At 49.9% G+C, this 14,627-nt stretch overlaps 1 long non-coding RNA gene across 1 annotated transcript; it reads left to right on the top strand.

Annotated features, from left to right (window-relative positions):
- Positions 1 to 2,128: 2,128 nt before the first annotated feature.
- On the top strand, positions 2,129 to 13,271 carry LOC125753920 (uncharacterized). The gene is made up of 3 exons (XR_007406796.1): positions 2,129 to 6,603; positions 7,639 to 7,709; positions 13,137 to 13,271. It is a non-coding gene; the product is annotated as an uncharacterized LOC125753920 (long non-coding RNA).
- Positions 13,272 to 14,627: the final 1,356 nt, after the last annotated feature.

Genomic DNA, 14,627 nt, shown 5'->3' with positions numbered 1-14,627 from the left:
TAGCTTTTTAAACTTGGAATTGGAGGGCATGAGGAGTGCTAGTGGCCTGTCCCTCCGGAGATAGAGAGGAACACACCCTGCTTCTTGGCCACACCCACCCAGGGGAAGCTTCTGTCCAGCTAAGCCAGAGACAGGAGGGAGAGAAACGTGCTAGTGGCTGAAATGCCACAGACTCTTGCTGTTCCTATTGCATTTTAGTAGATTTTCTTGAATAGATGTTTCTTCATTTGTCATTTGCTCTTAGGACAGTTCCCAGAGACTCTAAATGTTTGTTTGGTTTTAGCAGTTTTGCCAGCTTTGCTTGTTTCACTAGGGGATGGTCCATGGAGTTATTCACGCTTCATCCCAGAAGTGGAAACTATTGTTTTATTTTAATAGCGAAGGCAAATTTATATTAAAGAATTTAGCTCCAAGTAGTGCTTTGATGAGATGGGATGAGTTTCAACAAGTCATATTCTAATTTTCTGTTGTATTTATTACTTATTTTCTAAACTCAATAGGAAGACTATTTTAGTCTTCAAATATATTATTGTCTGTCATCTATCTATTATCTATCATCTATCTACCTATCATCCATCTATCTATCTTCTATCTACTATCTGTCTATCATCTAACTGTCTATGTATTTTTGGTATTCAGACTTTCATCATTCCAGTGTAGCTTTGGTGGGATTTTGTGGCTTGGAAAATGGCTTGTATAATTTCTGCCTTTTGTAACTTAAACGGTTTATTTTTTTGGACAAGTAAGCATGTGATAAATTTTTATATCCATCACCAACTTGAGAAAAAGGTACATTCTCTGTGGGGCACAAAACTCAATGTCTATTTACTTAATGTTGTTAATCATGTTGTTCCACCCTCTAGGTGTGTAATAGGCAATACTCTAACAGATGGAGATGGGGTAGAAGGAGCAGAGCAATTGCAAGGTAAACACATAAAGCAATCTTGGCTAGCTCATGGTGATTTTGTGGGCATCTTCCCGGATGCTTATCCAGGTAGAACAGGGCACAGATTCATACGACTTTTGGATTAGAAGGGCCTTTGGAGATTTTCCAGCTCTACGTCCTGGTTTTACCAACAAGGACAATGACTTGCCCAGGGTCACACAGATGGCAAACTCTGATGCTGGGAATAGGATCCAGGTTCTTGGATTCTGGCAAGGGCATGGAGTCTCTGGTTTTGCCCTGCTTCTGGCATGTTGTGTCCTGTTTCAGCCTTCATTGTCACTGAGATAACTGGTGCCTTGAGACTGGGTAGAGGGCGCCTGGGTGGCTCAGTAGTTAAGCATCTGCCTTTGGCTCAGGGCATGATGCTGGGGTCCTGGAATTGAGTCCCTCATCGGGCTCTCCACAGGGAGCCTGCTTCTCCCTCTGCCTATGTCTCTGCCTCTCTCTGTGTCTCTCATGAATAAATAAATAAAATATTTTTTAAAAAGGCCTTCTATATTTATTTGTAGGTACTTTATAATTTGCAGAGCATACTTTAAATGCCTCACTTAATTTAATCTTCAGAGTTGAGTGATGTGCTGATACACCTAAGTCCTGTGGGTGAAGAAATCAGGGCAGTCCATGTCAGCCGGGGTCTGCTGCCCCCCAAGTGGTAAGTCTGGGAAATTATTATTTTAGAAATCTCACTGCACCTGCTGTTCATAGGTTATAATTGACTGGGAGTGCGCTTGAAGCATGCCTCTGGGTATCTCCTGGGAGACTCCTAGTTCATTCACTGCCTTTCTGCTCCTTCCTGCACAGGGACATCAGGGAGCCATGTCTCAGCTGTACCCTCTCCCTCGATGCTGCCGTGGAGCCACCTCTCTTATTCTCATCTGGGAGTTCTGGACCACCTAAATTGGCTGCGCAGTGATCAGAGGCTCTTGACTGTCTCTTTTCAAGTAAATGGCCTCAAACAATAGTTGCTATGTAGGGCTGCATTGATTATCTATTACTGTGTAACAAATTACTCCTGAATCTAGTGGTTGAAAATAGCAATATGCACTTACTAACTCAGTGTCCGAGGGCCGGGGATTTGGGAGTGGCTGAGCTGGGTGCTTCTGGCTTGAGGTCTCTCATCAGGGTGCAGTCAGATGCCAGGCGGGACTGCTGTCATTTGGTTTGGGGCTGGGGGATTGACTTCCAAGGTGGCTCTATACACGTGGTGGAAGGGCTAGCGCCAGCTGTGACTGGAAGGCCTCATGTCCTTCCACGTGGACCTCTCCCCAGGGCTGCTTGAGCGTCCTCACAACATGGCGGCCAGCTTCCCTCAGAGCTGGTGACCCAGGAGAGAGCAGTGAGAAGCTCCGTGTATCTTATGACCTGGACGTGGAAGGTGCACTAGCCACTAGCTCCCCACTGGTTCCATCTCCTCGGCATCTCTGTGTCCTGGGGAGGCGAAGGGCTGTGCAGGAGGTGAGAATCACTGGGGGCCGTCTGGAGGAGGCTGCCTGCCACAGGGTGTGTGAAACCCAGACCCCGTGCTAACTGCTTTATATATGTCTCTCCTCTCCACAGCTCTGAGGCAAGGCTCCTTCACCCTACTCACAGGAAGGAAACAGAGATGAAGTAATTTGCGTCTTGACCCTCCACGTAGATTTGAACTCCACCCCAAAGCTTGTGCATTAGGCCCTTGCCCTGTTCTGACTCTCGGTGTCTTCTATGCCTTCTGTCTTCCAGACAGTACTGTGTTCTGCTCAGCTGCTCTGTGAGAGATTCAGAAGCTCCACGTGGGGACGGCTGGGCTCTTGGACTGGAACACAGGACCAAGGCAGCGGTGAAGAGTGGTCTTCGTTTGAGCTCAGGCTGGTTTAATGGAAAGATGATGTCTAGAATCTGGGAGGTGAGAGTCACTGGTCTGGGCAGGCTGCAGGACTGGGGGTGACACTGCAAAAAAAAAGTCTGCAGATGCCAGAACCTATTTAGGAGGAACAATCCTGGGGCAAGTGGAAAGCTGAGGAAGTGGCAATGCTTAACCTAGTAAAAACAAGTAGACTTTGAGGTGGAAGATGGGGCTGTGGTGACGTCTACACACTTCTGTAGGAGCCCCTGGTGTGGGCCCCAGGGATGACTGCCAAATCTCCAGGCTGATTTCACCAAGAACCTGACTTCACCTCTTGCAGCCTATGCCCCTGAAAGCCATCAGAGGAGCTCATTTTCATGTGCAGATGTCACACATCACCCACCTGCTCAGCTCCCTTGGGCTTGGCACCAACACTGTGATGGTGAACTTGGCCATCAAGGCCTGGCCTCATCTCACACTGCGGGCTTTGCTCTCCGTGCCCTCCCCAGACTGGCCATTCTTTTCCTTCTGCAAACAGTCCCTGCTCACCCACACAGATGGACACATGTGCATACAGAAACACGCTCACACACAGGAACGTGTCCACACCCACCCACGTACATGGACACACATGCACAAAACATAGAGACACGCACAGGACCATGCCCCCACACACATGCACATACAAACACACTTGGACACATGCATACACAGACACACACACAGATACACTCATCCATAGGAACACACTGTCCATACCCCATGTGTATACACATGGAACACAATCACACAAAAACATGCTCACACACCTATATCCACAAGCTCATTCACATACACACAAACACATTCACATATGAGAACATGTTGTCCATGCTCACACTCACATAGACACACACACACTTATTCAGAGACACATGCTCACACACATTTACACATAGTCATACTATTCACATACACACTCACATGCACATCTGATCACATGAATGCACACCTACTGACACTCACTCATGCTTGTTCACATGCACACACACAAACATGCACACATACACATTCATCCACATGGACTTCTTCTACTCACTCTTGCACACACACCTGCTCACTCACACACACATTCATACTCACACACACATGCTCACCCCCCACCTGTGCTCACACAGCCCCCACTCACACACACAGGCCCTACCTTTTTCTGAGTAACACCTGCTCAGTCCTCAGCCTGAGCCATGGTCTCTGGGGAGCCTTCCCGACTCTCCAGATGAAGTCAGACCTTCCTGTTTGGGTGCTCTCATAGCTGTTGTCGTTTGCACCTATCTGTTTGGTAGCTGTGCCCCCACTAGACAGTGGGCTCCAGCTGGATCTCCCACCCCTGCATTGAGGGCAGTGGGCACACCGTGAATTGTAGAAAGAAGTAGCAGGTGCTCTGTTCCGCAGGCGGCCCTGGTGGAGGCTGATGTGGAGGGGAGAGCAGATGACCATTTGAGTCTAAGTCCCAACAGTCTCTGCATCCAAGGAGACAAGAAGATTGTGGTAAGTGCAAAGTCCCGTCTCAGGAATGAACTTGTGAATTAATCTTCATTTGCAGCCCTCAGAATCGCTCCTCTGAAATTCCTCATACCCAGCACTGCTCCCGGGGAAACCAGGAGTGCCTTTCTTTCCTTCTGTCTGGTATTTTCCTTACATTAGCACTGTTTTGTCCACCATGTGCCAGGCACCGTCTCTCCCTGATTCTGACTTGTGCCCTGGTGTCACCATTGCTTAATCTCTGTGGGCCTCAGTTTCTTAAATCTCTGAAATGGGCTAATAAGCCCATCTTTAAGGAGAAGTACATGAAGTATCACATCTGGAAGCTCTGTGCACAGATGTGCAAGCCCTGCGCCTCTACTGTGTCCTGTCCTTGGCTCTCCTGCCCTCCCTCCTGCGGCTGAGGACGTGTGAGGCTTTCAGACACCCCTCTCCACCTGTTATTTCCCAACAAGAGCTCCACCTGGCACATCCTTAGGACCTAGGCCCCACCCTGACAGACTCACTGTGAAACCAGGAGAGGCTGGCCCGTAAGGAGGAGGTGAGGGCCTGGGACTGGCAGTCTGAGTCCCAGAGGAGGGGTTGAATTCCTACTGGTCCCAGCCCACATGTTAGATGTTGACTCATGGGATTTTCTCAAAATAAGAGTGTTTGCCCCGAAGGGATGGCTGCCCCAGCCTCAGGAGCTTGGTTCTCGGAGGTGGGTCCTCGCTGCTCTTGCTCCCCTAAATGCTCGCCCTCTGGGGCTGACTCCAGGGGCTCTGGCATGTTATTGATAAGGCTGCCTTTCTCGATGCTTCCTCTGTGACCCTGCCGCCCTGCTGGAGGATGCCTGGTGGAAAGTTACCCCCTTAGCAGGCAGGTGGAATGGGGCTGTGTGGCTTTTGAGGGTGATTGCACACCCATTATGTTGGGGAAACAAGCCAGGAAGGGCTGAAGGGGTGGAGGGACCTCTGGAGAGGGCACCACTGCTTGTCTGTCTCTTAGTGTTAGGACCTGTCACTCCCCCAAAGTGGGCCTGGCTCAGACTGCATTGCCCTGGGCTTGGACGGCTGCAGCAGCCTGCTGTTCCGTCTCCTGCCCAGTCCCTCCTGGCTCCGTAGGCAGCCCCTTCCTTGCCTGGGAACTGTCATCCAGAGCTCCCTGTTAACTTCCAGGGAAGCCTGAGCTCCTGGCCTGCATCTCAGAGTCTGGGTTCTTGCCTCATCTGTCTCGTGTCCTTTTGCCCACCTTTCCTTCCTGCCCACTGATGGGAGAGTCTCTAGATTTAGGCTGGTACCCAGGGGAGTAAGCATGGGGTGGCTTGAACCTCAGTGACAAGAAAGGGCAGGGCTGACCACAGGGGCTCCCGCCAGGAGATGAGTCTACCCTGCTGAGGCACACATTGTCTTTCCCATGTGGGTTTCTTCTCATTGACCCTGTGCGGTTTTACTCTGGGAGGAGATTGCACCTAATGGAATAAGATTCCAGCTCTGCTGCTCATGGCTCTGAGCCTTTAGGCAAGTTCCTGAACCCTGTGAACCTCAAGTTCCTCATTTGTAGATTGGAAGTGATAGCAATACCCATCTTATAGTAGTAAGGATTGAATTGGATCATCATTAGAAGCACTTGGCCCATGGCCTGTTCACGTCAGTGTCCAACGAATGATAGCTGTTATTATTTGGAGGATTTTTGAGCCTATTAATCACTGGCCCCTTGTTGGCGTCTGATCCCTAAGGAGGAGCTCCAGGAAGGCTTGTTGCCGAACATTAGGCATCTGCTCAGGGAAGGAGAGGCTTGGGTTTTCCTTGAGAGGCTGAGCCGAGGGAAGCTGCCCAGGCATCTGTTCAGGAAAGGAGAGGTTTGGGGTCTCCCTTGAGAGGCTGAGCCCAGGGAAGCTGCCCAGCAGCCCCAGGGGTGGGGTCACAGAGGAGGAGCTACCAAACCCCTGAGATCACAGAGGGCAGGACACAGGTTTGGGTCTGGAGTCTGGATGGGGAGGGAGAAGGTGACAGTGCAGGGGAGGAGGGTGGCTTATTTTCCTTTGTCCTCAGTCCTCTGAGTTCTTGATCATCCCAGAGGACCAGCCCCACTGCTTCTGTCCCCAGGACTACCTCTGGGCACTAATTCAGGCTGAGAACCAACAATCTGTTGTAAACAGAGATGGGAACATGTTTGGTCCCATGGGATAGGGTGGTGAGGAAGGGACAGATGCAGACTCCACCAGGTCCCCAGTGCTCGGAGCCCCTGCTCTCCAGAAGGGGGCCTGGGCCAGATCCGTGTTACTCAGTATGTGGCCCGAGGACCCCGCTGGGTGAGGGCTGTTAATGATCTAGTAAGTATGGAAATTTAGAGCAGACACTGAGACACATGACAGCCATTTGAACGAGTAATGATCTGTTGAATATAATAAAATATATAATATAATAATGAAATATAATAGTTGGCTTGCATCTTGTATCTTTTTTTCCGTATCATTGTTCTAGGAATTTATTTATTTAAAAAATATTGTATTTATTTATTTGAGAGAGAGAGAGAGTCAGAAAGCACAAGTAGGGGGAGCGGCAGAGGGAGAGGGAGAAGCAGACTGTTCCCCGAGCAGAAAGCCCAACATGGGGCTCAATCCCAGGACCCCGAGATCATGACCTGAGCCGATGGCAGACATTTCACCGACTGAGCCACCTGGGTGCCCTAGAACTTTATTTTTATTGTATTTTACAGAAGTATCCATCTGTGATGGGTTGGAAATTGAGACACAAAACCTTCATTAGTTCATCACCACAGGTGGTTTAAGTGCTGGGACCAGGTGGTCCCTAGAATTCTCCTTGTGCTGAGATGCCAGGACCCTTTGAGGAGGGGATGTGCTGTGGCCTGCAGTGACCTTGGGCCCCGAGCCCTGGGAATAATTGCCGTGGCAAATACACAGGGCAAGCTCGCTGAGCCCTGAGCCTGGCTCTGAGCCTGGCGCTGCCTGCTCACCTTGCCTGGGAAGTAGACCCTTTGTTGTACCCACAGGATCCTGTTTTTATTTAAAATTTTGATACTTTAGTCATCATATTTTTTTTTGTTTCGCACTCATTTGGATTATTTAGAATATTACATTAAAATATTATTTTTCTTGATCAGAGTTTTTGGTGCCCTTTACATTTGCACCCCAGGCCTATACCCTGACTAGAACCCAGGGGCTCTGGGGTCACCCACCACTGATAACCAGAGAAAACCAATAAAGATGTTCAGAGGCCCTTGAAGAGCTGTTTATGGGCCCAAGGAGAGCTTATTGTCTGGGGGTAAGCCCTGGGCAGTTAGAAGAGGAAGTTAATGATGAAAAGTCTCTGGGTGAATAGTAGTATTCCCCTCTGTCTTTCCACAGGCTCATGTTTTAAGAAGCCCATCGGAATTGATAAAATCTTAAAAACTGGCTGGGTCTTGCTGAGAAATCAGGTATGTCATGGATGGAATGTTCCATTAAGTCACCTACTAGAAACCATCATGCTCCCCTCCCCTTCACATTCTCCTGTCAAGACTGGCGTTATGGGAGAGGCACCTGCTGGTGTTCACGCATGAACAAGGGATGCCCCCTCCAACACAGAAGGAAGTTCTGCAAAGTTCTCTCAGGAGTGGGGAGGGGTGTTCGCCCATTGATGGTTTTCTACTTGATATGGTTCCTCAGAGGCCTGATCATAAGGTGACCTCACAGACAGCAGTGCTTTTGGAAAAGGAGAATGTTAAACACCCCAATAATGTTTTCTACACAGGCCACCATGATAAAGGGCCACAGCCAGGGGCTTGAACGACAGATACTTGTTTCTCACAGTTCTGGAGGCTGGATGTCCAAACTCAGAGTGCAGCACGGCTGCCTCCTGGCAGATGCTCTCTTCCTGGCTTCTAACTCTGTCTTCACATGGAGGAGAGAGAGCTCTGGTGTCCCTTCTTATGAGGATACCAGTCCCATCAGCAGGGTCCCACTCTCATGACCTCATAAACCCTAATTATCTCCTCCAGACTTCACCTTCAAATATCATCCCATGGGGGTTAGGGCTTCAATATACAGATTTGAGGGGGCACATTAAGTTCACGGCAACCTTTAATCTTCTACCTTAGAAGGGAGGGTTTGCCCCTGTAGATTTTTTTTGTTTATATTTTAGCTTATGAGGCTGGTGCTGGAATTGAGGCCAGTCATTTGGGATAGCTCCTTAGTGGTTCCCTTGGCCAGTGTTTCAGTTTTGGGGCAAACTAGGCTCAAATAATTAAGCTCAGGACCCAACTGACAGTGGTCTCTTCACCACAGTTCCTCCTGCCAAACCTGCACCCCAATTCTTGGCAGGTAGCTGGGTGGGCATGACCCACAGCAGGGGGTACCCAACAGCTAAGCTACAGGAGGAACCAGAGGTCCCACTACCCCACAGTCTCTTGCCTCTGTAAGCTGAGTTGTGGCTCACATGTTTTATTTTCCAAGCATGATGGGACCTTAGCATTTGGATTTCTGGGGCTCTTGAGCTGGGCATGTTGACTTGTCTATGGACTTGGACTTCAACAGTGCACAGTGAAGCCACATTGTAACTTCTCCTGAACATGGATTTACTTGGAGAGTGGTTAATCATCAGCTGGGTCCAAGAATCTTTGCCCTGGTTGAGCTCCTTCTATTGTATTGTCTCCTAAACGTTCCCATTTATTCTTCAAGAAAATGTCCCTAGAACAACAAGACAAAAGTAAATAAATACTAGAAATTCATCGCTTCCTAATTATTTTATTACAGTTTTACAATTTTTAAAGATTATTTATTTATTTATTTATTTATTTATTTATTTATTTATAGACACAGAGAGAGAGAGGCAGAGACATAGGCAGAGAGAGAAGCAGGCTCCATGCAGGGAGCCTGATGTGGGACTCGATCCTGGGACTCCAGGATCACATCCTGAGCTGAAGGCAGACGCTTAACCACTGAGCCACCCAGGGATCCCCAGTTTTGCAATTACCCATGCTCTTGAGGTTATTAACATTTTTGTAACTCTGTGGGGAAATACTACATAGTGGTGTGCCACTATGCATCTCTTCTCAACTCAGTGTCCAGTGCTGCGACATCTGTAGCTACAAATGGATAATGATGGTAGTTTTTATACAAGAAGTTGGGCCTTCCCCTATGGCCCACCCCTCAGAGCTGAGAACCTGCTGTTACACATTTAACAGTGTCCCACTGGAAAGAGGAGTAAAAAAATGAGCTCAAGGTTTTTGGTCTCAGAAATGGGAAGAGTTGAGTTTCCATTTACCAAGTTCAGGAAAAATGCAGAAAAACAGTTCTGGGGTGGAAATCAGTGGTGTGGTTCTGAATATTTTACCTATGACATGAAAATCATACAAGTCTGGGGTTCAGGGAAAAGATTCTAGGTGAAGATAAATATTTGAGAGTCATCAGTGTTTGCTTGACAGCGCCGAGAGGGAAGATGAGGTCAAGGCAATGAGTTAGATAGGAGGAACACAGTTCCAGGACAATTGCTGGGGTCCTCCAATATTTATAGATCAGCATGAACACCAACCGCCAGCAGAGGAGACTAAGAATGGCCAAGGAAAGTTGTAAGAGAACCAGGAGGGTGCAATGCGTTTAAGAAGCCAAGTAAAGAAAGGACATCTAAAAGGAGGAAGTGATTAACTGTGTCAAATACAAATAATGACAGAATTGGTCATTACATTTGGCAACATAGAGCTATTGATGATCTTGGGAAAAGTCAAGGGGGTCGTGGACAAAAAGTCTGATTGGCATGGGTTCATGAGAGGATAGAAGGAAAAGAGGTAGGAACAGTAAGTAGAGATGACTCTTCAGAATGTTGAAAGAGAAGCAGAGACTGAAGTAGTTGCTGGAGGGGCATGTGAGTGCACGTGAGTGAAGATTCCCTTTTCTTAATTTAAGATGAGGTATATTTAGGCACACTTGTACAATGATGGGAATAATCTGGCACAGAGAGATAAATTGATGATACAAAGGAGAAGTGACAATTGCTAGAACAATGCCTTGGGTAGTTGAGAGAGGATGGAACTCAGAGCACAAGTGAAAAGATTGGCTTTAGGTGGGAGCATGGAACAGAAGGAAGGAAGGAAGGAAGGAAGGAAGGAAGGAAGGAAGAAGAAAGAGATAAAGAGAAAGAGAAAAGAAAAAAGAAAAAAAAGAAAATGTCCCTAGAATCACAAAAGCCCCTGGGATGCATAGTTGGGACAAACTTCCCCACATCTGAATGAGCAGGAAGTCTGCAAGCTTCCAGATGGAGTGACAGGGCTTCTGTTGGCCACAGCTGCCACCTGACTGACCCCCTTCCTTGTTCCCAGCTTAGGTTTGATTCGATTCTGGTGGGTGACTCATGGCTATGTCACACTCCAGGATGCATAGCTGGACATCAGTCCTTATGGTCCTGGGGGAGATTCATTCTGCAGCCGGGCCAGCCTCCCATGATGGGAGCCTCACCTGAGCATCACAGGTCAGAGCTGGGGCTATGTTTGTGGAACAAGTGCTCTGGTGACTCTCATCAGGGAGGTTTTTGGGAAACACCAGCTGGACTGCCCACCAGAGTCAATGGGGTCCTGCCTCTAGTCCCACCCCAGGCCAAGGGAATCAAAATCATGCAGACCTGGGCTGAGGAAAACTATTTTTCAAAACTGTGCCAGGTGATGAAAATAATAATAATAATAAAATAATAATGATAGTAGTAATAACCAGTTTGTTCCTTTTGTAAGGGATACATTTTAATTTTAAAGAGCTTAAATCACACAGAAACTACAAGAGAGAAAGAAGAAAAGTCATCCTAAGCTCTACCATCTAGGAGCAGCATTGTTAGCTTTATGCAGGCAATGTTTCTTTAAGCATCAGCACTGATGGAAGAAGGCTAGATGGACAGGCACACCTGGCCACACGTTCTGAGGCAGGTGGGCCCACGTTAGATCCCCACAGTCCAGGGGACTTTGCTCTCTGCAAGATCCATGGCACCTTCACTGGGCGCAGCCAGTGTAAACTCATACCTCACGGTGGCTGGAGTAGGTCCTGGCTGGGGAGTTCTTCCCAGAGGCCCAGAACCCACCATCTCTGTACCCATGTTAACCTTTCACACATTGCTGGCACCTCATAGCCCTCTGATCCAGCTGTCCTTTCTGACGGGAGTGGGGCACAGCGCCATTTTCTCCAAACCATCACCTTAAACAAATGGGAGCAATCAACCATTAACAATGTGAGACAACACGTTAATGTTGTGGCCCACCAAAACCAGGGGACTGTGGTTACTACTGACCCCAGCACCTCTGCACCAGAGCTTCCCAACAGAGGTTTATCGTGGTTGACCTCTCAGCCCATGGTGGAGCTGGGGTGGGGGCACATAGGCATCAAAGGCCCCAGGCCAGAAGCATCCAGCAAAGGAGCCTCAATGAACCATAGAATACTGCAGATATAGTAGTTTTTTCTACATAAACTGGAATATTAGTGTCCTCAGGCTGCTGTGACAAACTACCAAAAACTTGGTGACTTAAAAAAAATAGAAATTTATTTTCTCATAATTCTGGAAGCCAGAAGTCCAAAATGTAGGTGTCAGCAAGGTTGGGCTTAATCTGGAGGCTCTAGGGGAGGATCCTTCTTTGCCTCTTCCAGCTCCTGGTTGCTGCTGGCGTCCTTTGGCTTGTGGCCACATCGCTCCCATCACTGCCTCTGTCCTCACATGGCCTTCTCCTCTGTGTGTCTCCTCTTCTGTGTCTTAAAAGGACACTTGTCATTGGATTTCGGGCCTGCCCTAATGAATAATGATCTCATCTTGAGATGCTTGAATTGTATCTTTGAAGACCCGTTTTCCAAATAAGATCACATTGACAGGTTCTGGGAAATGGACTATCTTTTTGGGGTCACTATTCAACTCACCACAACTGTGCTGTGAAAAGCTGGAAGCATGTCCAACAACCCGGAAGATAGCAGCAAGACCCTGCTCGGCCTGGGAGGTGTAATGGTCTGGGTGTGTGTCCCACCACACTCATGAGTTGAAAGCCTAACCCCCCAAGTGATGGTATTAGGAGGTGGAGCTGTTGGGAGGTGATTATATCCTGAGGGAAGAACCCTCAAGAGTGATATTATTGCCCTTATAACAGAGACCCCACAGAGCTCCCTCAACCCGGTGTGGGGACACAGCAATGAGTCTGTGACCCAGAGGAGGGCCTTCACTTGACCATGTTGGTGCCCTGATCTCAGACTTCCAGGCTCCAGAACTGTGAGAAGTAAATTTCTGTCATTTACAAGCCACCTGGTCTATGGTGTTTTGTTACAGCAACCTGACCAGTCTAAGACAAGAAGTTTCTCCAACCAGGGCTCTACCTCAAACAAACTGCCTAAGCCTAGTATGGGCTTCAGAGAGCTCCCAGTTGCTGAACCCCTAGAGACACTAGGAGGGTGACATGCCTGGGCAGGGTGCGGATGCCCCGTGTCCCGTTCTCCATACCGTGTCCTATGCACCTCTTCCACCTGGATGTTCATCTGTGTCCTTTATCATATCCTTCACTATATAGCAAACTGGCAAGTGTGTTTCCCTGAGTTCTGCAAGTTGTTCTAGAAAATTACGGAGCCTGGGGAGGGCGTGGAGGGAACCCTGATGTAGAACTGGTAGGACAGAAGTACAGATGGCACCTGAGACTCACAATCAGCATCTGAGTGGGAGCAGTCTTGTGGGACTGAGCCCTTCCCTTGTGGCATCTGTGCCAACTCCAGTTAGTGTCAGAATTGAATCGAGTCATAGGACACCCAGCTGGCGTCGCAGAGAAGTGCTCTATGGGTGGGAAACCCACATCTGGTGTCAGAAGTGTCGTGAGTGTGGGGAGGAATGAGAAACACACGTGTTTTTTCCGATGCAGTTCCCCACGAGGCCACCAGGAAAGGGGCATGCATCCTGTGTCGACAAATATAGGAAGCCACCCCACTCAGCCCGAGGATGTCCGGTGTGGCTTGGAAACCTCCTCTCTGCAGCTTTGGGGGCTTCCCCGGCAGCAACTTTCAGGTGCACATCTGAGGAGTCCTGGGGAGGACATCTGTCTGGGAAGCTTAGTTGGGGGGGGGACATGCAAGCCTAACCCCTGCCTGGTCGGCCACCCAACACCACTTTCAAGGCACTTGCTAAATGCCTGGAGGTGCGTAAGGCTCAGGGATCCAGATGGGGACAGGCTAACTCTGCCTCCTGGAGACCCTGGTTGGGTGGGGGTTGGCTGGCCGGCTGGAGGGACAGCTCTGGGAGAGGGGTGCTGGTCCCAGCCCCTATCTGTTGAGTCAAGTGGATGATGGCTGGATAAGGAGGAAGGCTCACTCCACCGAGGAACAGGCCCTTGGGGGACCAGAGGAGCATGAACACCTGGCTAGTGGGGTGTGGGAGCAAAGCCATGTTGGGGGGACTTTGGTGGGCTGAGGAGGGAGCACAGGAGGCGCCCCGGGGCAGTAGAGGTGGGTGCAAGTTCTAGGCCAGGACGTGGGGCAGGAATGGAGCAGTGGGGCTGACAGCCGTCCCTGCCCTTCAACAGAGCAGGCTGCCCTGCTCCAAGCCCCGAACCTTCCATGCACCTGGGCAGAGTGCTGGCTTCCCTGCACTGGGCTGCACTGGGGGTGCTTCTGGCACTTTCTGGCCTGTGGCAGCTCCAGGCCTGGGCTGTGTCTGGCCCCCTGCCCCTGAAAGAGCAGGCCCACGTAGGCCCTCACGATGGGGAATGAGGAGACGCTAGTGCCTGGCAGTAGTTTCCCATTGCTGCTGCGACAGGTCACCACGGAGCCTTCGGGGGACCAGGGGAGAACCCATTTCCTTGCTTCCAGCTTTGGTAGAGGCGCCCATGTTCCTTGGCTCGGGGCCGGCACCACCAGACCTCTGCCCCGTTCCCACGGCTTCTCCCCAGGAGCCCCTCCTACCTCCCTTGTGTAAGGGCCCTGGTGATCACTCGGGGCCTACGGACAAGCCGTCACCTCTCCCTCTGTCTGGATCATGAATGCAGTCCCACCGGCCCAAGGCAACATGGTCACAGGTTCTGGAGACCAGGACGTGGACATCTCTGGGGCCAGCGTGCTGTCTACCTGAGGCCGTGGGAGCCGCGGCCCTAACCTAGTGCAATCCCGACCATTGCAGTGTCCGTTTTACAGATGAAGGACTGAGGCCCAGAGAGGTCAGGCAATTTGACGAAAGCCCCAGCTCCTGCACTTCGCGTGCTCCCTGGGCCTGAGATGAGGGGAGGGCACGAAGCCCAGGTCCTGGGAGGACTGGGGAGGCCGGACTTGGGCTGGAGTGGGGCCCTGGGCTGGGGCCTGGTGACAGTGCCCAGCACCCAGAGCTGCCCTCCCTGCCCCCGCAGCTGCCCGGCCGCACCCCT

Source organism: Canis lupus, chromosome 28, assembly GCF_003254725.2.
Source record: "Canis lupus dingo isolate Sandy chromosome 28, ASM325472v2, whole genome shotgun sequence".
Classification (NCBI taxonomy): Eukaryota; Metazoa; Chordata; class Mammalia; order Carnivora; family Canidae; genus Canis; species Canis lupus.
The sequence above is the reverse complement of the archived record's forward strand: the minus strand, read 5'-3'. Positions and strand labels throughout refer to the sequence as shown.